Source organism: Chelonia mydas, chromosome 10 (genome assembly GCF_015237465.2).
Source record: "Chelonia mydas isolate rCheMyd1 chromosome 10, rCheMyd1.pri.v2, whole genome shotgun sequence".
Classification (NCBI taxonomy): domain Eukaryota; kingdom Metazoa; phylum Chordata; order Testudines; family Cheloniidae; genus Chelonia; species Chelonia mydas.
In genome coordinates, this window is record NC_051250.2 from 62335611 (window position 1) to 62360682 (window position 25072).

The window sequence follows — 25072 nt, forward strand, 5'->3', positions numbered from 1 at the left end:
GTTATTTTGGTTGTTTTCTAGCACTTAGCTCTAAGCTTGTCACATTATTTAAAACATAACACTCAAGGCACTACTTAAACATTACAATATAATAGCAAAACAAATCCACCTCACAACCCCAGTTGCAAGCCCACTGAGATCCTTTAGCCCTGAGTCTGTCCATCTATCTCTGCCCCAAATGCTCTTGAAAAAATGAGCTTTGCATAGTGCCGGGAAGGCTAATGAATCCGAGCCCTGAAGGATTAACCAAAGCAATTGGAAATGAACAGCAACAAAATAAGCCAGACCTTCAGTGGGTATAAATCAGCACAGCTCCATTTAACTCAATGCCAGTTTACACCAATAGAAAATCTGGCCATTTGAGTATCTGTTGTGACCTAACATTGTATTTGCAACAACAAAAAAAGTGTCACATTAGCAATTGCTGCCATCTTGATATTACTTGATCCCATTCTTCCCAGCTACAGCCCCATCCTCCCCTTGCACATGCACTTACCTTTATGCATGTGAGTAGTCCCACTGTTTTTTAAGACTTTATCCTTTAAATATGGAAATGCTTATTTGGTAGCTGCAATAAGCAGCATTTCTTCAAATGTAAAACAAAATTAGGGAAGTGATATGGAAAGAGCCATATTTATTTATTTTCTTTTAAGCTAGCCCTATGCTCCAGTAGCTGTACAATGTGCTGCCAGGGGATGGATACCAGTTTAGTTTTTGAGTTTAGATTAGTCCTGATCTCCCAAGCCAGAAGATAGAGAGGAAAAGTTGCCCTCAATTATGCCCTCTGGGGAAAGACGTAACAAAGGGGGGACGTATGGGGAAGGGAAGGGATCTCAGGGAATTTTCCCGATTCGAAACAAACAAACTCTAGCATTGTTAAAAGAAACGTTTCCCTCTTTATATTACTTGGCTTGCACAAGTATGTTCAGAACTGGCACAGTAACATGAATGGGACATTGTTGCTCTAGCAATGACAGATCTGAGTGATGAGCCTGACCAAAGTATACATGGCATGAAAGAAGTTGCATCCTTCATTACACATTTTATTTTCATTCCGCAGAGTCTGATCCTGATGTTTTTCTCTTTCCATAAAATGTAGGAGCTTATTTAGCTGATCACAACTGGTATGAGGTCAAGGGATCTTAGGGGGCTGATTAGCATGGGGAATCTACCTTTGTTTTAACCAGAATAACTCTAGTAATTAAACAACTGTCCTGGCGACAGTGTATAATTTCCTCACTGTGTTCTCAGGCAGTTTCTTTTTTTCTTTGTGTCCATCTTAGCTTTAGAGTGACAGCCTTGCCTGAGATGTAAATTAGATGCAAAGGAAGCACAGCATAATTTCTAAATCCCTGACTGGCAAGAAGAGCGAGGATGCAATGGGTAAGAAGTTTTGAGGGCCATGACATTGAGAGTCTTCAGGGGCCTCTTCAGTTCTTTGCAGTGTTAGCTGATAAGTCTGCAAATCTGGCCATTTTAGACTTTAGTCTGGAGTCTGGTCCAAATGTTGATGTTATAGAATAAGAGCAATAGACAGAAGTCTCTCTGCTTGATGCATGGGGAAACTCAGTAATGTAATCTCTGATTTTATTCTACTCTGTCTAGGCCCTTATATTGCATCAATTAGTGTCCTGTCTGAAAACATAAAGAGAATGTGAGAGATTTTCACAGGTCATGGGTGAACAAAGTGACTCTTGAGAACCTCTGCACTGCTCCAAACACATGGTATAGTTAGAACTAGTCTGCATGATGCTGGAAACACACAAATGTTTGGCCCTCTTAGTAGCAGATATATGGCAATGTAAGAGCTGAGGGTGCAATCACTAGCTTCCTCTATCCTCTTGTTGCCATAAATGAATATGATGTTTTTAACAGCATCTCACTGTGGCAATGCCAGAATACAAGAGAGATAGGAACAGGGGATGGTAGGCTGGTTTCCCTCTCACCCATAAGAGATTTCTTCATTGATGCTGGGTCTCAGAGACCTTGGACCTGGCATGATTTTTTTTTCCAGCGAGGTGGAAAGATGTTCTGTTGGGATGGGGGAGCAATTCAAGTCAGAACAAGTATTGCTTCTCACAAAGCTTTCAAAAATATTTATTTATTTATTTTTATTTTCCCCTTCCTTCTCATAACCTCCATTGTTTTTTACAGCAGTGGAATTGTTTTGGACACTTCTATTACTGACCACACTAGTCCTTGCAGCTGTCCCAAGGCAATCTGTGCTTAAAGTGTTAATGCCCCCCCCGTCCCCGACACACACACTCATAGTCAACCCAAATCCTTCAGGATGTCCTTCTCTTGATAATGCCAGCAATAATGTGATCGTTTCAGGCGGAAGAAGAAAAATGGCAGGATACCAGTTAGAGCATCTAAATGCTGCCTCATGCTGCCTTTACAGTGTTCTCATACATCCTGGCAGCCATTTTACAAATGCCAAAGGGCACTTAGTGCTGGATACAGAGACAGGAAGGAGAGATGAGAAAGAAGTGCTTACCTGTTCTTTCTTACCAAGAGGAACCTGCATCTCTAATGGGATACAATGCCAGGCTTATTACAACTGATCAGTCAGTCAGTGCTGAAGGAGAAAAGCTGTATGTGGGAAGGCAAGGGGAAACAAAGACTGGGAGAGATTAAAGAATGAGGACTCAGATTCACAGAGTGTTCTGGTCAAATTTTCTTTGGAAATACTTTGTTTCAGCACCACATAAGAGAAGAAGATCACCTGAAACTTTCCTGATCAACACTGCAGGAAGAGACTACTTCATTGTACAAAGCAGTTGCTATAGATGACAGTCATAGATTCATAGATTTTAAGGTCAGAAGGGACCATTATGATCATCTAGTTTGACCTCTGCACAATGAGCTAGTCCGTTCAGATTTCAATTCAGTAAGATATAATGGCCATGTATGTTTTATTGTGGACTGAACTAATCCTTACTGAAACTCCACTAAGTCAGTGGAGTTACACCCAGGGTTGAGTTAGCAGATTTTGCTTCAGTGCAACAAAACACTGTACCTGCTTCATTATCTAAAACTAAGTAGCTAGGGCTACCTGCCTCCTGGTGCAGTATAGCGTAAAATAAGGCAGCACATCTGCTTGCCCTAGGGCCATATCCTGGGTTTTTGACAACATTATGTTGCAGCAATAATTCTTGCACTGGAATGCAACGACAATGCAATAAAGTTTGCATTTTAAAAAGCATTTAAAGCTCACCATTTAGGGACACCCCCGACAGGTAACAGGTATCCTCTATGTATTACTGACAACATTTCTCTCAAGCTCATTCCATCTTTAGACAGGTGTTTCTGGGTTTCCAGTTGTCCTGGTCCATACTGATATTTTCTCCTGATCCAACCAAACAAGCAAAGCAGCCAACAGACACAGCTCTGGTAAGAATTTCTTCCCTTCCACAATATCATTGGCCTCTTCTCCACAGTCCATGTCTCCACCACAAATAGCTGGCTAAAGCAGCTGCACTTGTTTCAGGGGTGAAGGAATTAATTTTGATGGTTTTTTTCTTTCTTACATTTGATCCATCAGATCAAGAAAGTTCAGACAAAACCTTTGTCATAAAAAAAATGTATTTTGAAAGTGTCTCTGACATTCGATTCTTAAGATGGGAAAAGATTCCAGAAACTTTTTGGGGAGCGAAATAATAGATATTGAAATGTTTCCCAGTCTCATATTTGTTTCCTAAAACCGTGCCAGCCTGAAGTGTGAGCCAGCATGGCCCTAAAGCTTCAGTCAGCTTTACAGTAGGGTACAGAGCATTCTGATCTGCAGTTTTGAGACTCTCAGTATAGTGGCCACAACCCTTTCAGAGGCAGCCATCTTCTCAACCAGACCCTATCAGGGTAAGACCAGTTTATACTTTATACTGACTCGCTCCATATTTTACCAGGACATTAAGGAGCTAAAACTTTGAGGTCAAAGTCATTTATTCCACCCCATCAGGTCTCCAGGTAGGTAAACAAGACAAGGAACCTGTCCTGTTCCTGTCACTAAACGTGAGTTCTAAGGAAAGCCACGCTAAGGTAAAACTTGTTTCTTCCTATAGTCCCTCACCACGGAGGTAAGTCCTCTTCCTATAGAAGAAGTTTACCTAGCTGCCTTCTTCTCATGAGGCTAAGGAGGATTATTCTGCAATCAAGGCAGTGACACAAAGATGCTTTTGCTTATTTAATTGGGCAAGTCTGTAGAACTCTATTTACGTTCCTTAAATGCCAGAAACTTATTGGGAATGCTCATCAGGGGAATGTTACAATACCAGGCCTGAACTTTCCAGACACCAGGAAGACCCACAGCACAGCCAATTGCTTGAATTTATGGGAATGAGGCTGTCCTTTCTACAGTTTGTGTAGCAATGCCCATTTGTCATTTAAAATGGGAACCTTCCTTTTGTAGCCTTGTTTGGCTCTGATACTGGAGAGAGGCAATTTGATATTCCTTTGATTTGTGGAGAGCACATAAATGTTATAATAATACATAGCACTTCACATATTCAAAGCACCTTGCAAAGTTTATGTACTAGGCACTATCATAGTGGTACTTTAGCTTTTGTAGTTCCTACATTCAGCCAGAGTTCTCAGAACACAGTGGCTGCGAAGTAAATCTGATGGCAACTTGCAATATTTATCCAATGTGTTTATTTCCCCCTAATACTACAATGCTACACAGAGGCTATTAGGCTAAACTGGTGGCAACATCCTACTAGAAAGAAAAATTTTACTTTATTTCTGGGAGTTAAAAATGAGAGATCTGGAAGACTTGCCTTTCCCCTCCAAGTTGGATGGATTTTTCTAGTAATCAAGAGCTGTATTGATTTGTAATATTTGTTTTATCATTTATAAAGATTGTGGTGCTTCCAGGTTTCTACAGTTCTCCTTCATGTCTTGTTGTACTGTTCTCCAAGATCAAAGGAGTTTCCTTTTCACTTGGGATTAACTGAAGATGCTCAAAGGGGAAAGGAAAGGCCTGTGATGTCACAGAACCTTATTACCTCCCAACAATTCTATGCCTTTTACTACTCCCTCTGATTAGTTGATGCAGCAGCATGCTTCCCAAAACCCCATTATTCCAGGCTAGTGCTTTGTAATGCCAGAAACCGAATTACCATATAACTTTTTTCTTTCAGGACACTGAAATGCTCACTAATTTGTTCAAAAAATCAAGCCAAGCAGTGACATTCTGTAGACAAATCAATGGGATTTTTAGTATTTATTTCAACAAGAATCTGGACTTCTGCAAGTCATCAGTCTCATCAGTCACAAAAAACAAACACCGGCTCCTCCCCCATCTCACAAAAATGTCTCCTTACCCGATATATTCATACCCAAAGTTATCTCCTTAAACCTCACCTGAATGCTAGGTTGAGGAAGCTTTCATTTAAAAGAAGTCTCTTGATTTTTAAATTCTACAGAGTGCATAGATTCTTAATGCACAGAAGCAATACAACAATGTTACAGCTGCAATTAACTGTCCATCTAATGAACCAGCCCCTCTATTCTAGTTTGAAGTCCCACTGAAGTCAGTAGAACTAGGCTTATTTGCATCAGGTGAGGGTCTGGAATGTTTTACAGTGGTCATGTAGTTTGCAGCAAGGTGGACCTGGATTCTGAAGCACACTGGTGTGGCTGACTGGAAGTTCCCCTGCTCCTAGACACCATCATTTTACCCACAACTTCATTCACCAATTGACTTCACTCTCCCTTTCGCTTGGCCCTCCCAACCTAACTCATCCACTCCTGGTCTCGGAACCTAAGTCCCCTCAGCTACTTCCAACCCAAACCCCACCTGCTCAGAATCATCCCCCCCCACTTCCCACACCTACCTAATTAAGGTCAGCCTCCTCCTCCACTTAATCACTCCACAGCTCAGAACCCTCTCCTACCCAACACTCTCTCAAGCTCAGAAAAATCGTTCCCTTGTCCTTTGTGCCTGACAGCCACCACCTGCAGCTCAGAAATACGCTGTTACTGTGCTGGGTCTGGAAAAGCAAGAGTACAAGTTGTAGTGACCATGTATAGACTCTGTACAGGACTCTATACTCTTCTTGTGGAGCTAGCCCCATCAAAACCTGCATTCCCTGCTCTAGACCTCTTTCCTCTAAAGCTTGCAATCTATATGCTACAAGTTAGAAATCACCCACTGGCAGATAAGCGTACTGCAAGCTCCACTATATCAGCCACATTATGCTGCTGTGATCTTAGTGGTGGTGTTTAGCCTCGTTAGCCCCTTTTCACCAGTCCTCCCTGTTTGGGTGACCATCTTTAGGTTTCAGAGTCAACAACACATTGAAATAAAGAGTCAATTCACATCTTTCAGAATCATTGTTCTGCAAACTCATGAAGACAGCATGACATGAGTTTGCACTCATTTCACATTTTCAATATCATCTTTGTAACCATAAGCATTAGAAACTTTTTTTAAAAAAGGATTCTTTAGATGTTCAAATACAATTACGTGGCAAGGGGTGGAGATGGGCATGAGATACCCAGGGCCCTGCAGTTGATTTGGTAATTGCAAGCTCTTTCTGGATCAAAATATACGAGGAGAAAAAGGTAAGGAATCTAAGTCTCTCTTGCACCCCATCTCTACTAGCTCAAGGCAGCAAGACTTATTATATTTAACCTACATTACTTTCAACTCTGTTTAAAAAAATGACAGTCTTTTATTGTCTATTATTATTTTACCAAGAATGGCCTGATGTCTGTATAATAATGCAATTTCCTAACATTCAAACAGCAAATAAATGAACTATGAGGCCTCTGATTCTTTGGGGTTTTTTCCCCAGGATGTCAGTCTCATTTTCTGTCACTGATTGCAGGAAAAATGCCAGATGCCCAGCAAGTAAATACAGTTGCTCAGGCTGTGCTTGTTAATTACAATCAGTACTGAAGAATTTGGTGGAGACGATGATTTCTTCAACAGAAGAGAGAGAGAAAAATTAATCAAAAGGGTTAGACGAAGGATGTGCAGAGAAGGAGGGGGGAATTTTAGCACTGAAAAACTGGCAAAGAATGTTCTTCTGAAGCACTGAAGGACTAGTATTAAAGGATAATTTTCTGAAAGCCTGGCTCCCGAATACCAAAGTTCATATATAGAAGATAGTGCTAAAGTGTAACTATCACTTCTACCTAAATCTTCAAGGTATTGCATGCATAGGATTTAGCTGCAAAACTCCTGTGCTTAAATCCCATGCAATTTTGAAAATGTAGAGGATAATCTAATATTTAAATAGCTCAGTGCCACTGCAAAAGTATTTGGAAAGAGTTCTCGTTGGAGGTGGTGGTGATCCTAATGGGGGCCACTTGCTCCAGGGATGTGCCTTTCTCTTTTGCACCCTGCTTTCCCCCAAGGTTTCAGACATTGCAGGATCTGGCCCATGTGGTCCTTGTTATTGTATAGCTGAATTACAGAATCATAGAATTGGAAGGGACCTCAAAAGGTCATCTAGTCCAGTACCCTGCACTTGTGGCAGGACTAAGTATTATCTGGACCATTCCTGACAGGTGTTTGTCTAACCTGCTCTTAAAAATCTCCAGTGATGAGACTCCACAACCTCCCTAGGCAATTTAGTCCAGTGCTTAACCCCCCTAACAGTTAGGAAGTTTTTCCTAATGTCCAACCTAAACCGCCCTTGCTACAATTTACCTCATTGCTTCTTGTCCTATCCTCAGAGGTTAAGAAGGACAAATTTTCTCCTTCCTCCTTGTAACAATCTTTTACATACTGAAAACTGTTATCATGTCCCCTCTGTCTTCTCTTTTTCTCTTTTCCAACTAAACAAACCCAATTTTTTCAATCTTCCCCCATCAGTCATGTTTTCTAGACATTTAATCATTTTTGTCGCTCTTCTCTGGACTTTCTACAATTTGTCCACGTCTTTCCTGAAACACGGCGCCCAGAACTGGACACAATACTCCAGTTGAGGCCTAAGCAGCGCGGAGTAGAGCAGAAGAATTACTTCTTATGTCTTGCTTACAAAACTCCTGCTAATACATCCCAGAATGATGTTTGCTTTTTTTGCAACAGAATTACAATGTTGACTCATATTTAGCTTGTGGTCCACTAAGACCCCCAGATACCTTTCCACAGTACTCCTTCCTAGGCAGTCCATTTCCCATTTTGTATGTGTGCAATTGATTGTTCCTTCCTAAATGGAGTACTTTGCATTTATCCTCACTGAATTTCATACTATTTACTTCAGACCATTTCTACAGTTTGTGCAAATCATTTTGAATTTTAATCCTATCGTCCAAAGCACTTGCAACCCCTCCCATCTTGGTATCGTCTGCAAACTTTATAAGTGTACTCTGTACTTTATGCCATTATCTAAATCATTGATGAAGATAGTGAATAGAACCGGAACCAGCACTGATCCCTGTGGAACCCCACTCATTATGCCCTTCCAGCATGACTGAACCACTGATAACTATTCTCTGGGAACAGTTTTCCAACCAGTTTTGCACCCACCTTATAGGAGCTCCATCTAGGTTGCATTTCCCTAGTTTGTTTGTGAGAAGGTCATGTGAGCCAGTATCAAAAGCTTTACTGAAGTCAAGATATACCACATCTACTGCTTACCCCCATCCATAAGGCTTGTTACCCTGTCAAAGAAAGCTATCAGATTGGTTTGACATGATTTGTTCTTCACAAATCCATGCTGACTGTTACTTCTCACCTTATTATCTTCTAGATATTTGCAAATTGATTGTTTGATTATTTGCTCCATTATCTTTCTGGGTACAGAAGTTAAGCTAACTGGTCTGTAATTCCCTGGGTAGTCCTTATTTCCCTATAGATTGGCACTATATTTGCCCTTTTCCAGTCTTCTGGAATCTCTCCCATCTTCCATGACTTTTCAACAATAATCACTAATGGCTCAGATATCTCCTCAGTCAGCTTCTTGAGTATTCTAGGATGCATTTCATCAGGCCCTGGTGACTTGAAGATATATAATTTATCCAAGTAATTTTTAATTTGTTCTTTCCTTATTTTAGCCTTTTCTGATCCTACCTCATTTTCACTGGCGTTCACTACTTTAGACAACCAATCACCACCAAACTTCTTGGTGAAAACCGAAACAAAGAAGTCATTAAGTACCTCTGCCATTTCCACATTTTCTGTTGTTATTCCCGCACCCCCACTGAGTAATGGGCCTATGCTGTCCTTGGTCTTCCTCTTGCTTCTAATGTATTTTTAGAATGTTTTCTTGTTCCCCATTATGTCTCTAGATAGTTTGATTGTGCCTTGGCCTTTCTAATTTTGTCCCTACATACTTGTGTTATGTGTTTATATTTATCCTTTGTAATTTGACCTAGTTTCCACTTTTTGTAGGACTCTTTTTAGAGTTTTAGATCATTGAAGATCTCCTGGTTAAGCCAGTGTGGTGTCTCGCCATACTTCCTACCTTTCCTACGCAGTGGGATAGTTTGCTCGTGTGCCCTTAATAATGTCTCTTTTTACTAGATTTGCCCGTTACTCTGGGGTACGCTCATTTATTAGGATTACTTTTCTGTGGTGGGGGAGTTCTGTAATTCTATCAATGTACTGCTTGTGTCACTTGTGGTGTTATATGGAGCTCTACTTCTCCCTTCTGCAAGTTCCCCCCCAATGGAGCTCTCCTGCCGGACCTAGGTTCCCCAGGGCTGAGGAAGCCCCAGAATCAGACTAACAAAGTCACATTAACAGAGTGTGTCTGAGAGAACCGGGTTCATCAGCACTCCCAAGCTGACCCCTTACATGTCCCTGGACTCAGCAAGCTGGGTCAAACACCATCTCCAAGCCGTCACCCTCATATGCCATGAGCACCGCACTGGAATAGAGTACACCAGAGCAGGCTGGGTCAAGCAGCACTTTCAATCTCCCCCAAAGTTCGGAGCTTCTGCAGCTCAATTTGTAAGTAGGGATGAGTTAATAGTCCCTTAATGGCAGTGAGGCCCATTCCTAGTGAAATGGGGTAAACCTCCTTGTAGAGCTCAGGATAGGCTTTCAAATGTTGTACAGTCCATAGAGGCACAGTAAACTTAATATCACAACTAACAATAGTGGTTACATTACAGAAACAGCAATTAACATAAGGCACCATGGGTTGAATCCAGTGTCCATTAATCAATACACTATTACAGCTCGTTCTTACACACACACACACGTATATATATTACCAGCATAGACAATAGTAGACCCCTCTTCCTGGATAACATCAAAGGAACAGTGAGACTTATTCCCATGTTGTGGGAAGAAGCATTCATCATGTTCCTCCAATGCTTGGTCTTCACAGATATAGCCCAAAGCTTCTTTTCTCCTTCACCCTTTTACACTTACTGTGTTCCACACATTATCTTTCTGCCAGGCCCAAGTGTTAGGATCTCTGGAGTACATTACTGAGCTATCATTAATCTGTAATCCCAATGGGACTAGTGGATGGATTACTCTAATTTCTTTGCCTGCTATAGTTATCAGAAATAACTGCAAGCTTTGCTGCTGTTGATTGTACGAAGGGTTAACTAGTGTCCAGCAGGGCTGGAGGTCTAATTCTTCCTCCATTACATGGGGCCAAATCAAGTTGATTACCTCCATGGGGATTTGTCCTGCTATGGCTTGCTAAATCATTACCATGATTATGTTCTGGGTGAGAGCCTGAGCTTGCTCATACGCTGAGGTCAATGAGACATTATTCTGGAGGGACTGTACACCAGACATCATTAACTCTTCATCTTTTTCTATGAGTTTTCCCACACAGGAAATACCTTATTAACTGCTGTTCCTCACTTAACTGTTTCAAAGATGCTGTTAAAGGGGTTCCCGTCTTTCCTATATTTTCGGTGGCATATGATAGTTTAGTAGCCAGAACTTTTCTGTTTATGGCATTAACTAAAGAGATTTCTGTTCCTACAGGTGTAATCCAATCACCTAATTCCCTTTTTACTCTATTTAAATGGTCAGCCCCTTGCCACATTCTTACCCATTCATCCCACCCGTTATGGCTAGTTCCAATCAAGGGAGTGCATATACAAGTGCAATGTGAGAGATATTCATGCCTTCTAAGTGGACTTGAAATTGGATCAACAAGAACATTTGGTTCTTCAACCTGGTTCAACACATGGGGTCCTGAAATTGGGGCACTTAAATGTTAGAGGGGAGTGAGTTTGTGATCGGGAGGGTCAAAATTTAAAACTTTTTTGTTGTTGGCCCAATTCCATTCTGTACAATCCAGACACATGGAATCCTCCAAAATGGCAATGTGCCCATAGAACTTAAACCAAATTGTTGGCATGAGCTTATCACAATGTGTGCCCTTTAATGGAACTGCCCAGTCTAGAGGACCTTGCTGAATCAGGTCATGTCCAGCTAAAGTCCAGTTCAGCGGTTCCCAGTTTATGAGGAACCATGTGATATTCTTGCCTGCTGGTGTGATCAGAGACAGCTGCAGTTCATCTTCAGAAACGGAGGTGTCTGGGTTCCGAAGACAATGATGACATGTAGGGGCATGGTTGCTCCCCAAACAGCGGAGGAAACCAGGACTATCCTGCATCTTCCGCCACCTGGGGGGGCTGTAACTGGTTGAGTTGGATGGTGTATGTCCCTTTTGAGACCACAATGGCTTACAGAAGAATGGGACGGAGTCCGGTGTGGTCTTAGTTTCATAACAAAACTTGAATGACTCCCTGGTGGCACTCTGTGTGCAATTGGCAGTGCTTTCCCAGGGGCAACCTGAGAAGTTGCCAACAGCATAGAACTGGTAGCAATGCTGCAGGGCTGCAGGTTGCTCCCATGCCCATAGAATCCATGCATCTGGCACAGCAATTTTACTTCCTGGGCTCCAGCTGGCAATCACTTCCAGAGGTTCAGAGGGATCACAGGTTCAGCATAGTGCCTGGACAGCATCAGACTCCAGGCACTTATGAACAGCAGGGTGCTGGTGCAACGGTGGGCTGGTCATGGCTTGTATTTGGGACCTGTCGGGGGCAGAGAAGAGAAAACAAACTCCCACACTCCCCCTGTATATACTGAGAGAATCTGGGACCAATATTGCAGGGTGAACATGAAGCCGTGACCTATGTGAGGGTGGCCATAATAAAGTCGAGGACTTCTCTGGCCTTTTCCTGCCTCAACATCGGGGTAGGCACTGACAAGACCACCTGACGTGTATTTTCCAACGGCCCCAAGCCGTTCCTTCTTGCTAGCCAAGAAGGGTGGCTGGCAGGATGGAGAAGACCGTTATTATAATCCTTTTGCATCAGGTGGTTTACCCTTCCACTCTTTGAGCTGTGAGGAATGAAACCATTTCCGCCAGGGTTTCCCATTTTTTCCATTCAGGATTTCTACCTGATAAACACTGGGGCTGGCCCGATTCACGCTAAAGCAGAGGTCGCCCCCAGGTGTGTGTCAAAGAGTGCTCCTTCGCTGAAAACTTTCTGTACATTACTGGTTGGCCTAATTCCCATGTTAAAGGAGGTTTTCCCCAGCCTAGTGTTTTGTCCATGTTTTGCTGCACTATGTCTAGCTGTACTGCCACTTGCTTGTGTAGAGCAGCTATCGTCTCTACTAAGGTTTGTACCCATTCATCTGTTACCACCCTCCTTTCCCAGGTACTAGGCAGTTTCACTCCCAACCACCAACTTTCAGGCATGCGCATTTGCCTTCCAGTCATAACTTCAAAGGGAGTGTACCCATGTATTGTCTTAGAGCCCCTTGAGCCATTAAGATGTTTGGTAGTTTTTCATTCCAATCCCTCCCTGAGCTATTTACTTGTTTTCAAAGCTTCCTTTAGTGTGCGATTGGTTCATTCAAATTGAAGGGTACTTATGTCCAAGGTATCTATTCCTTTGCCTAAAGTTTTGCCCTGGGTAGTTAGTGCCTCTATTTGTTCTATTTGATCTGTGTCTCTAGTGTAGTTACTTGTAGCAGCAGATTTGGCTAAGGCATCAGCTCTGTTGTTTCGGTGTGCTTCTTCTGAGTGATTTTTCTGATGCCCCTTGGTGTGAGTCAGCCAGGTGTCTCCAATTCTTTCCTTGATAACCTGTTTATCTGTAAAAAGAAAAGGAGGACTTGTGGCACCTTAGAGACTAACCAATTTATTTGAGCATAAGCTTTCGTGAGCTACAGCACACTTCATCGGATGCATACTGTGGAAAGTGTAGAAGATCTTTTTATACACACAAAGCATGAAAAAATACCTCCCTCCACCCCACTCTCGTGCTGGCAATGGGGTGGGGAGAGGTATTTTTTCATGCTTTGTGTGTATAAAAAGATCTTCTACACTTTCCACAGTATGCATCTGATGAAGTGAGCTGTAGCTCACGAAAGCTTATGCTCAAATAAATTGGTTAGTCTCTAAGGTGCCACAAGTACTCCTTTTCTTTTTGCGAATACAGACTAACACGGCTGTTACTCTGAAACCTGTTTATCAGTGGGTCTCCCTCTGGAGATCCAGTGAGGGCTTAGAATGTTTACTGATGCTCCAGTGTCCACTAGCAATTGGGCTAATATCTCTGGGTTCCCCACTGTAGCCCTCACAGTGGGTCTCCCCCATACGTCACACTGAAGTTTTGCAATCAGCTGGGGAGGCCCATGGGGAACCAGGCACTCCTACTGATTGGCCGACTCCATTGAGAGCCTCCACTCGGAAGAGGGGTCTGGGATCTGGTTTTGATAGGGAGTGGGTGTGGGTGACACACTCCGTACCAGGACAGTGGACTGAGGGGGGGCTCCATGCATTAACTCGGTTCTCTGCATGACCTGAGACAAAGCATTCATCAGAATGCTGAGGGGCTGACTATCATATTTTCCCATATCCTCCCCTAACTTCACCAGCTCCATCCAAATCACGTTCCTAAGGGTCTCCTTGGGTCGGCACTGCCCAGGGTTGTGGGAGATAGGGGATTATAATTGGGAGGGAGACTGGCAGAGTGAGGACCATTATTCACAAATGTGATAGCCTGTACTGGCTTTGAGGTAGTCTTTTTGATGATTTGTCTTTTTAAGATGCCAGTCTCTCACAGCAAATCCCTGCCTGTTTGATTTTTGCCACTAGTTCATTCCAGGGTAGGTGTTCTATAGCCACAGCCCCCATAGTCATTTTTGTCTGAGAATTTAGTCCTGCATAAGGGCTCTGTACTAATTCGGGTCCCTGATAATGGGAAGTGATAATTCCATTCTCATCTGTCTGGGGTGATTAATCAGAGTGAGCTGCCAGCATCTTTTTTTGAATTAGGTAAACTTTGCAGGCCTCTCCTGGTTTCTGCTCTCCCATTATATATAGTTTCTTGAGGGAAGAAGTAGGCAGTAATGTTTTGAGAGCACTCCTCATCCATTCCCGGGGTCCAGCGGCAGTCCGCTCCCAAGAACCTATGCCTATGTCCAGAGCATCTGCATCACAAGGAGAGGCGCATAACTGAGCCAATTGGGTTAAATCCATGTCGTCAGCAGAGGGGCACGTGTGCCAAATGCGAGCCAGCCATGCCACGGCAGTGTCACGGTTCAGTGGCCCCAGTCTCTCGGCAATAGCCTTGGCCTGACTAGGAGACCATCTTACTATGCCCGTGACCAGCTCCATCGTGGGAAGATTGGCTTCTGCAACTATATATTTAACCTCCCTTGTGGAAACAGGGGTGACATTATGCATGTGTGGCCAATTGGGGTTGAATGGGTTTTGGGGTCAGCATCAGGGGATATCTCTATTTTCCCAGGGGGCACCAAATCACAGTGCCCTCTCAACCTTACAGCCGCTACCACCCCCTTGTGGGTGCTAAATTGGGCACACAATTTACTAATCTCTGCCTCACACTTCTGATGGCCTGCTGCTGCCTTATTCTCGTCTACAAGGAAGCCAGTTGCTGCTCTTGCTTCTTCTAACAAATTTTTTGTGTGTTAATTCTTTCCTATACTGTTCTGCATCTCTGCTGGCCTTGTCTCTCTCCTCATGCATATTTCTAAGTACAGTCACCATTTTACGCTTTTCTGCTATAAATTCACATCTGTCTGTCTCACATTTGTTTAAACGCTGTTGTAACTGCTTTTTCTCCAGCTCCAGTTCTTGACTTTCCTTTACCATTTCAACCATGTCTGGACAGGCATAAAATAATGCCCATGCAGCAGCTGCATCCTTTGTGCCACCCCTAAAGGTTGTACAGTATTGTCCAAAGCTCAAACTCGCTTCAATCAGGGGATTCTCATCCCTAAAGCACCCCCTTTCTCAGGGCATTTCCCCTTCTTCGTTCCCCATCTCTCTAACATGTTGATTTTCTCCTGTCTCAAGTGAGCAGCCAAGGGTTTCTTGGGTTTTTTTTTCCAGCCATCTCTACTTCCCTTATTTCACTAATAATCTCTACCAAAAGCCCTTTCACGCTGTCACAGTATTGCTCTAAAATCTTTACTTTTAAGGTACAACTCTTAACTCCTTATTGCACAGTCCTACAGTTATTCTAAGCACGATTCTCAACTTAAACATTCTAGGATGTTACCAAATATTCTATGAGAGAGGGACCTCACTAAAGGAACTTAGTCTGAAAAAGGAAGAGAGGGTTTGCTCAGGTCTGTGCCTCAGTTTCCCTACTCTGCAGCAACTACTCAACAAGTACCATGTGATTAGGGTCACGTGCTGACAGCGTTCCTCCACCAATTTGTTACCAGGTTTGCCTATTACTTTGGGGTACGCTCATTTATTAGGGTTACTCTTCTGGACGGGAGGAGTTCTGTAATTCTATCAATGTACTGCTTGTGCCATTTGTGTTCTCATACGGAGCTCTACTTCTCCCTTCTGCAAGTTCCCTCCCAGTGGAGCTCTCCTGCTGGACCTAGGTTCCCAAGGGCTGCATCCTTCCAGCCCCAGAATCAGACGAACACACACACACACACAAGCCAAAAAACACTCATGAGGGGGAGAGAGAGAAGCAACCAGCTTAACCATGAACGTTATTTATTGCCAGGTAATAACCATACAAGGGGAGCCAAACAAACAAAACAGTTATAATATTAAATCTAACTTAAATTTGATTATAAAAGAAAGGTTTAGAAAACTATAACTGATCACACAAGTCAGGATCAGAAGGCTATACCGAGCAAGAGAGAGCTGGGTTCTCACCCCTCTGTGAAGCTTGAATTGATCGGGGTTCCCAGGTAGTGGAGGTAGCTGAGGGTCCGGAGTGCTGGAGACAGGCAGAGTCCCCAGTATGATCAGTCAGGAAATGATGAAGTCCTAATGGAATTTATGCAGATTTTGGATCCAGGCATCAGAGCACTTACTTGCGCATGAGTAGGGGTTTATGTAGGGGAAGAACAACGGTTCAAGTGAGAAAACTAGATTTGTTTATGGGTAAACTGATGGCTTAAGGAAGTATACCAAAGTAGTTTTGTTCAGGCTAGACAATAGGAACTGATCATTCCTGGCTACTGACGGTGTTTCTTCGAGGGAGCTCACAATGCAATTAGGCATCTTCAGTATTTTGGATACCAATAAAGGATTTATTACTAGAATTGGTCTAATAACTATTGAGCTGAGTGTGTGCAGGCATGGGTTCATTAATATCTGGAGCAGAGATCCCCCATCATGCAGTGCTTCCCTGCTTTTCTGGTCCCAGAGTTCAGTGTGGTTCTTGCCTTGAAATCTCTGTTCTCCATTCTGTATGCTAATTGAGGTGCCTCCCTGTCCCACCTTTGATGCAAATGAGGCTAGGGGAGTTTCCTTAATTCTGTCACCCTTGTCCGGAGGGGTTTAGGCATGTCTTCCACTGCCTTTTCATTGCTTTTTGTAAGTCTTTCTTCTGATCAGCTTTGGTTCAAGCAGAGGCTGGGGGGATGGGGGAGAGGTCTTTTGTGAGTCAGACAGGCTGGATGCTGGGCCCTGGTTCTCCAAGAACACAGAGCTGATACATAACACTCTTTGAAAAATTGCTAACTGTCTTCTATTGTTTTTCCTCTTAGACTTGCTTCCCATGGGATCTTACCTACCAACTCCCTGAGTTTGCTAAAGTCTGTCTTCTTGAAATCCATTGTCTTTATTTTGCTGCTCTCCCTTCTGCCATTCGTTAGAACAATGAATTCTATCATTTCATGATCACTTTCACTGAAGGTACCTTCCACTTTCAAATTCTCAACCAGTTCCTCCCTATTTGTCAAAATCAAATCTAGAAGAGCCTCTCTCCTGGTAGCTGTCTCCACCTTCTGAAATAAAAAATTGTCTCCAATACATTCCAATAACTTATTGAATAATCTGTGCCCTGCTGTGTTATTTTTCCAGCAGATGTCTGGGTACTTGAAGTCCCCCATCACCACCAAGTCCTGTGCTTTGGATGATTTTGTTAGCTGTTTAAAAAAAGCCTCATCCACCTCTTCTTCCTGGTTAGGTGGTCTGTAGTAGACCCCTGCCAGGACATCACCCTTGTTTTTTACCCCTTTTATCTTTACCCAGAGACTTTCAACAAGTCTGTCTCCTATTTTCATCTCAACCACAGTCCAAGTATATACATTTTTAATATATAAGGCAACACCTCCTTCCTATTTTCCTGCCTGTCCTTCCTGAGCAAGCTGTACCCTTCTATACCAATATGTTCGATTATACAGGTAAACTAAAGACAAAGTACTGTGCACTTGAAGCGCTGTTCTATTTTTTCTTGAATAGAAAACTTTACTACGAGAAGTGTTACAACACTCAGTGCAAAGTTCTTCCAGGGGTTCATGGCATCTCATTAAGAACATTACTTTCATCACGAGACTGCCAGAAAGCTTGTTGCCATTTGACTTTGGACATGCTTAGCATTGCATATTTCAGGGGTCTGGATTTCAACCAGATTTTTACTGTACTGAGTGGTTTTATATATTACAGGTATTTCTATCTTCTTTCTAATTCCAGACCCACATTATAATGGTGGGAATAAAATGTCTACAAACAAAAGTCACAGAGAAAAACACTAAGATAAAATTCTACTAGATGTCGTTAATAAAACCTCCATATTAGGATGATGTGATCCTCCTCCGTATCTCCCTAATTGCATATTTTAGTCTCTATCTGTAACAGCTGGCAGTGTTCGTTTGAAAGTCTCATTCCATTAGCAGAAGATGATCTGCCACTTCGCTGTTGAAGGTGGTTTGTTATCCCACCCATTCAGAAGGGAGGTATGAGTGAGAGAAAGAGAGAGCCTAGGCTATGGGTTGTATAGGTCTTGAAGAGGAGCCTGGGGTTGGATTGTGTGATGTTTTACTCTGACTTTTTTTTTCTAAATAAAACCAGAGCCCAGGAAGCAGTACATTTTGATTCACTACAGCTTGTGTAGACTGTGTTTCTAGTGGGGTGAGGAAGCCTCCTGTCCCTGACAAATACATCCAGGGTGGGTGCCTTATTAGGTTTTGTTAATTTGGGCCAAATTTTCAAAAGGATCATGTAACAGTGACAAGTTCCAGGAGCCTGCATAAGGTTAAAGAGGAATTCTGCTGAGTTCTGCTGGCAGCCCTGCTAGAAAAGTCCCTTTGGTTCTAATCCTGGATATAAATGTGTTGAGTGTCACTCTGGAGAGGAACCAGAGATATCCTGCTGAGATCAATTCTTGAAACAGCCACCTTCAGGAGCAAGATCTGGCAAGAAACAGGGCTTAAAATAAGGTAGAGTGCAGCTCCCTCCTTTGCAAAAGGAGGGCAGCTCCCACTTCTCTCGTGGGTTGGGGTTAGTAGAGTGCTGCTCTTCAAATCCTTGGCCGGTCTACGGGGAGCTCCCTCTCATGTTTCACTCTACTTAAAGCACCAGGAAGAAGTTGATTGGTTGCTATTTAAGGGCTTGTCTACATGAAAATTGAGTTCGCAGCAAGCTGGGGTGTGAATCATGGACTAGTCCACATGGACCCTGATGATGTGTGTTAACAGTTCATTAATGCACTGTGCTCCTGATAGAACACATTCTAGAACTGGGTGAAAACTTTCAAATTTTGACTTTGGGAAAGGATTCAGTCTGCAGATACTACAGCTAATTAAAAACTGGGACTTTTTTCTAATGTAAACTGGGGAGATTTTTTAATGAAAATTGATGTTAGAATGTTTAAATTTTGACCCCCCAAATTTTTTATTGCCCAGCTCTCTAATATTTTCTTTCAGATGCAATGTGGGAACTTCTCCTCCCACTAATAGAGCTCACATCCATATTGCATGGTTGGCTCAAACCTAAAGAGAGGACGCACCCATGGATGCAAATCAGGCAGTTAAAGTGAGTACTCAGATTTGAGGCCACAACGTACTTTGCAAGCACAAAAATTGAGGGTTTTTTCCCCCACATGCTGAAAGGGAGGTTGGGCTACAACCCTCTTGGAAATTTTCCCCTTAATGTGTCTGAGTTTTATTTAGAAAGTGCTTGACTTCTGCCCATTCTCTATAGGCTTCTAGGTGACACTGATACATCTTGCCATACAGTTGAAGTTGATGGACTAAATCCTCAGCTGGTATAAATTGGCATTGCTCCACTAAAATCACTGGAGGTATGACACTAGATGAGGAGCCGGACCACTGGTGCTGGAATAGGGTGAAACTGGTGTAAGTCTGATCAGAATTAGACCCCATGTTTTTTAGAAGTTGCTTTCTGTTATGAGACAAGCGAGGCCTATTACAGGGGCAGGTGGCTTTTCATTGCTTGGTTTGTTTCATTTGAAATAGTGGTATATTTGCTCGCTGTTTAAATTGCTATATTACATCACCAAATAACCTAGAAAATAATGTGCTACTTAAAAAATACTGCATTTAGTTAATGGATATACAAGCTGAACTGTGGGCCCTGAGGATCTTAAAATCTCTATCAAATGTCATCTTAATATTAGTGTCTGACTGCTAATTGCTTACTTAATATTAAAATATAACCTGGATTATGGATTTCAGTATTTAAACTGACAGAGCAGAAATGGAAATAATAATGGGGGTAGAGAAGCAGAAAAGATCAGATAGCTCATTATGGGTAGTCACCTTATGTTGATGGAGCAGCTGAATTTCATAATACATTCCCTTGCTGCACCACAAAACTATTTTAATTCTTCTTTAAAACAATGATCTTAGTTTTGTTTCTAGTCACCATTAAATTTCTAGCCATGTAATATATATGATCTTAAGAATCAAGTTAAGAATTCCTATTTCCCTCTTTGATATGTCTCATTTTATTTATAAAAAAACAATCAAGGGTATATTATTGCTTAGTTCCTGAGTATTCTGCTCCTTTTGATCAATGTAACTATAACAAAATTCTGCTGCCAATGTACTGTAGTCACTTTGGTCCTCAAAGGTATTTAGGCTCCTAACTTCCACTGAAATCAGTACATTTTAGTATTTTATACCATTTATAAATAGATGCCCATTGTCACGTTACTATTTGATATAATAATCCACACGCTACTAGCCTAAATCATGCAGCCCTGCCACTTACAGCATTTCTGTGGACCTCATTAGGAGGTTCATATGTGGAGAGCCATCAGGACTGATGTCTGACTCTCATATTTATCCTTCTTCTTTCTAGTGCAGAGACTGAGGGCCAAATCCAGCTTCTACTGATGTCAACGGAAAAACTTCTGTTGACTTTAAGTGGATCAGTAATGAGCTGGCGTATGCTCTCAGGTATGTAGAAGAGTACAGGCAGTATGTGCATCACTGGTCACAATGCTGGCAGGAACACCTGCTCTTGTGGGGCTGCTACTTACCCTCCAGCATAAGTGGGTGGGGAAAGGGCAGGGTCTTGGCTCCACCCCCCAACTCACCGGGTGGTATAGCAGAGTGTGTAGAGCTTTGCCGGGAAAATAGCTGGCACATCTTAATCACTTTCCCCCCCGGCCTGGAGCAATGAGAGAAAGCCTGGACTGAACGGTGACTCTCAGTTTAGTCCCTACTCTGCTTTACACAGGGCAGATTGCAAGGTGCTTGTCTAGCCCAGTGAGAGTTGGATCAAACTGTGAGACCCTAGCACCCCATACTAAGAACCTTTCCATGAGCATGTATCCATCATTGTTTCTTGCATGGAAGATGCAATCTCCAAGGTAAATCATTTTATCCTGATTCACAGCCAAAATCATTTTTTTTTATTGCAAAAAGGGCAAAACTGCAGACCAGATGGTTTAAACTGGCAGATATATTCTCTGATTATGACCATTTGATTATGACCATATGATTATTTTGCTCAGGGAGGGTGAAAATCCAAACCCCTGAGCAATGTAGTTATACCTACCTAAACCACTGTGTAGACAGCACTATGCCGACAGGAGGGCTTTCCCCATACACATAGCCACCACCTCTCGGTGCCTTAGTGAAGACACTCTCCCATTGGCATAGGAGTGTCTTCATTAAAGCACTACAGCAGTGCAGCTGCACCATTCGTATGTGAAGACAAGCCCTCAGAACATAGTTTAAGAGCTGGAGTACGATCATAGCTGTTGGCAAACCAAGAGAGAAAAAAGGCTTTTTTTTTTTTTATTAAGTTAAAGACATCATCTCAAAGAAAACAATGCAGAGGAAAGGCTTTAATAATGCCTCTTAATTCATTAAAAAGAAAATACGATGTCAGCTATTGCTAAACTGTGCTTTGGAAAGGATTTCAGAGAATGGGCTGCTATTGTTCTCATAAACTCTGTCAGTGTAAATTGTAGATCTTGTTTGCTGATAAAAGAAATGTGTCCCCATAGTATGTTATAAACAATGTGGGTTTTAAGCTTTGTATTCAGTTTCTCTTCTGGTGCTGTGTGAGGAAGAGAAAGCATGCTAGTTTGTCAGAAGTAGTTTGATTAACTATGACTTAAGATCTCCTTGAGTACATCAGAGATTGGCCAAAATGCTATCAAGGAATTAAAGTTAACATACTGTATCTACCCTTCTCCCTTCTTTTAGAATCTCGAAGGACATGGAGAAATAGAGCTTGTCAGAATCTAAGATACTGTATTCTGTTTTTATGAATTATTGATAAAAATTACATAATCGTGTGCAATAAAAATAATTAAATCTGAAGGTAGATCTGTCAGGCTTAATGTTTAACAGCTTTGCAAGCTAACGTTGAAAGCATGTATGCAGTTGAGAGCTCCACTGTACTTTTAAGGCCCAGCCTTGCATGAGGGAGTGCAGGGGGAAATGCACACCACAAATTGGAACACTGGGTGACATTGTGTCTAAATAAGCCACAATATTTTTAAGAGCTCTGTGGGGTGCAGCCTGTGTCCTTGTACTCAGGTGAAGGCAAGGACCATATTGTACCCCAAACAAGGTTGCAGAGCAGTGAAGATAGTCAAGTAAAGTCCTGCCTCCATTGAAGTCAATGGGAGTTTTATAATTATTTTAACAAAGCTAGGATTTCACCCATATGTCTTCTCTTCCTCCACCTTCCCAACTTGTACACCCAAGTAAGGCTAGGAAAAATCTTGCCCTAAGACTATACGTGCTAGTCTATAGCAAGTTGAAGGGAGAGATTTTCAAAAGCACAAAGGGCAGTTGGTCACCCAATTCCCCTTGACTTTCAGTAGCAGTTGGTCAGCTAATTCCCACTGTGGCCTTTGGACATCTCCCTTGAATAGTTTAAAGCATGTTCATTTAGTATGTTCCAATATGTTACTTCTCTCTAAATCTGATAAGGATGGCTGTAAGCCTTTGTAAGGAGATGCAAACCAGTAATTTCAAAATAGCCATGGGCAGTTTCAAAATACTTCTCTCTTTGTTGTTTATTGAGCATCATTTCTTTCAAAAAATTAGACCCTCATAATCTCAATTTACTCTAACAGTAATAATCATATGCAGAGTGAAATTAGAAGAATTTTAACTGTAACCTGTTGTTATGTTAAGAATATTAATTGCAAACTTCTGTTGGGTAAAATTTTCAGACATGCCTAAATCCCAATATCAAAATATGAATATTCAAATAAACTTTGAATACTAAGAAAATCTTGGCATTTCTAACATGAAACATGCAATCCATTGTTTAGAGGCATATAAACTGGAAGCTCACATCCTTCCATAAAATATCATCTGACCTTGATGCATCTGTTACCATTGAAACTGATGGTAACAGTGCTGCTATGAACCACACAAAGCTTCTGTACTTGCAAACTTGTGTTTCAACAGCTACCACCATTTCCATATAGTTCAGCACATTTGTACTTGTGAATTTAATTGTCCTACATCACGAATGCCTGCAATTGCAGAGATAATGGTAATGAAATAAATGTTATCAAAGCACTTTCCAAGCTCCTAGTAAACTGATTTACATGCAGCAGCTATGGAGCAAACTGAAACAGTAATTGACCCCATTGACCTCTTCCAATTATTCAAGGTGGAGTAATCTCAGAGGGACTCATTCATCTCTGTACCATAGTCCTAGCTGACTGCAGAATAATTACAAGGAATTCAAGTTTAGACTTATAAAGATTTGTAACTGGTCAGTGGATATCATTGGGTTCAATAAAATCAACAGGTATATAATTAGTCTGAGCTACCAAACAGTAACCTAATTTAAAAATGCAAATAATGAAAATATTTACATACATAAATTATGAAGTTTTATAATATTAGGGATTCAGTCACAGCAAAGTGTGCTGATCTTGAAAGCTTGATGCCAGTTATGTGCTTCACTGAATTAAAATGAACTTGTATTATTAACTCAAATGATTTAGTCTGCAAGTCCAACATTTTGCTACCTCACACTTTCATTAGTAATGAACTTTTCAATTAAGAACTATCTTCCAAAATTTAGTACAGTTCCAAAATGGTTTTCCAGACTCTGATTTGGTCACATTAGCTTAAGTAGTACAGGATGATCTTGTACATGTCATTCTCTCATACTGCATTGTGGGTCCTTTCACTTTAAAGTGATCGTCTTGTTCAGGCCATTGACTGTGAAAAATAGAATCCAGATGAATGGCAAATTTGGAAGGAAAGGTGAGGAATTAAGCCAGATGTCTGTAAAGCATGGCACCTATGAAAACCAGTATTGAAAGCTGAAAATTGAAGCGAATGTGTCATGAACTGTTCTGATGGGAGCAGAGAGAAATGGTAGGATGGAAAATATTTAAAGAAGTTGTGTGCTAACTTTGTCTTATTGTTTAAAGAGCTTTTCCACATAGGGTGGAGACCTTTTATTCTAAAATCCTTTTTAAGAAACTGAATTGATTAACTTGTAACTGTTTGACATATTATACTAGCCAGTTATTGACTTGGGAGAGGGCTTGGGATTATAGCATAGGCCTCGGTCCTATTCCTGGTTCTGCCACAGACTTTTTATGTCATTTTGGGCAAGACACTTGAGGCCAAATTGACAAAGCTATTTAGGCACCTAAAGATTCAGATAGCGGCCTAGTAGCATTTAGGCAAGTAAGGTGCTAAACTTCTGTTGACTTTCAACCTGCATTTTTAGATGCCTAATACGTTTTGTAAACCTGGCCCTTAACCTCTCTGCATCCCAGTTTCCCCATTTGTTAAATGGGGATAATATCATTTTACTTCAGAGGAGTGATGTAAGGGTTAATGCCTCATTGATGAAGTGGTGGATACTACAGAGATGGGTACAGTAAAAATGCAATAAATGGATGAGCTTATGTAGGTATCAAATTTGATGCAAAACAGAGTATCATATTATTATGAGGACATTAGTGACAATGTTGAAATACCCATTCTAGTTTCATAGAGTTTAAGACCAGAAGGAATCATTAGATCATCTAGTCTGAACTTGTGTATATCACACGGCATTAAATTTCACCAAGATACCCCTATATTAAGCCCACGGAGGAGCATATATTTTAGGATTAAAAGTGCTGGAAATAATAAAAACCCCTGTGCTTTGTGTTTTTGACAGAATATACCTGTGCCTATGCTCAATTGTAATAATCTTTGTACGAAGTGTGCCTTGTGAGGTATCATTTGAAAACTCATAATTTACTGGTCATTATTGTTCTGGTAAAATGTGCGACAACCTTGTATGTGAAGTTATAAGATTTCCCTGTATGATGTTATTAACACAAGTTCTAAACCACAGCCCTGCCCAAGCAGAAATTGGCAAACAGGTCTGTCCAAAACAAAGGAATGTGTGCTCGGCTTAATACAAATTTGAGCAGTAAACAGAGTCATCATGCA

At 41.7% G+C, this 25072-nt stretch overlaps 1 long non-coding RNA gene across 1 annotated transcript in view; it reads left to right on the plus strand.

The window, feature by feature from the left end:
• LOC122461899 overlaps positions 1-19172 on the plus strand; it is a 31667-nt gene extending 12495 nt beyond the window's left edge. Inside the window, exon 3 of the long non-coding RNA XR_006284147.1 lies at positions 19091-19172. This is a non-coding gene — a long non-coding RNA (uncharacterized LOC122461899). The remainder of the gene's footprint in view (positions 1-19090) is intronic.
• Positions 19173-25072: the final 5900 nt, after the last annotated feature.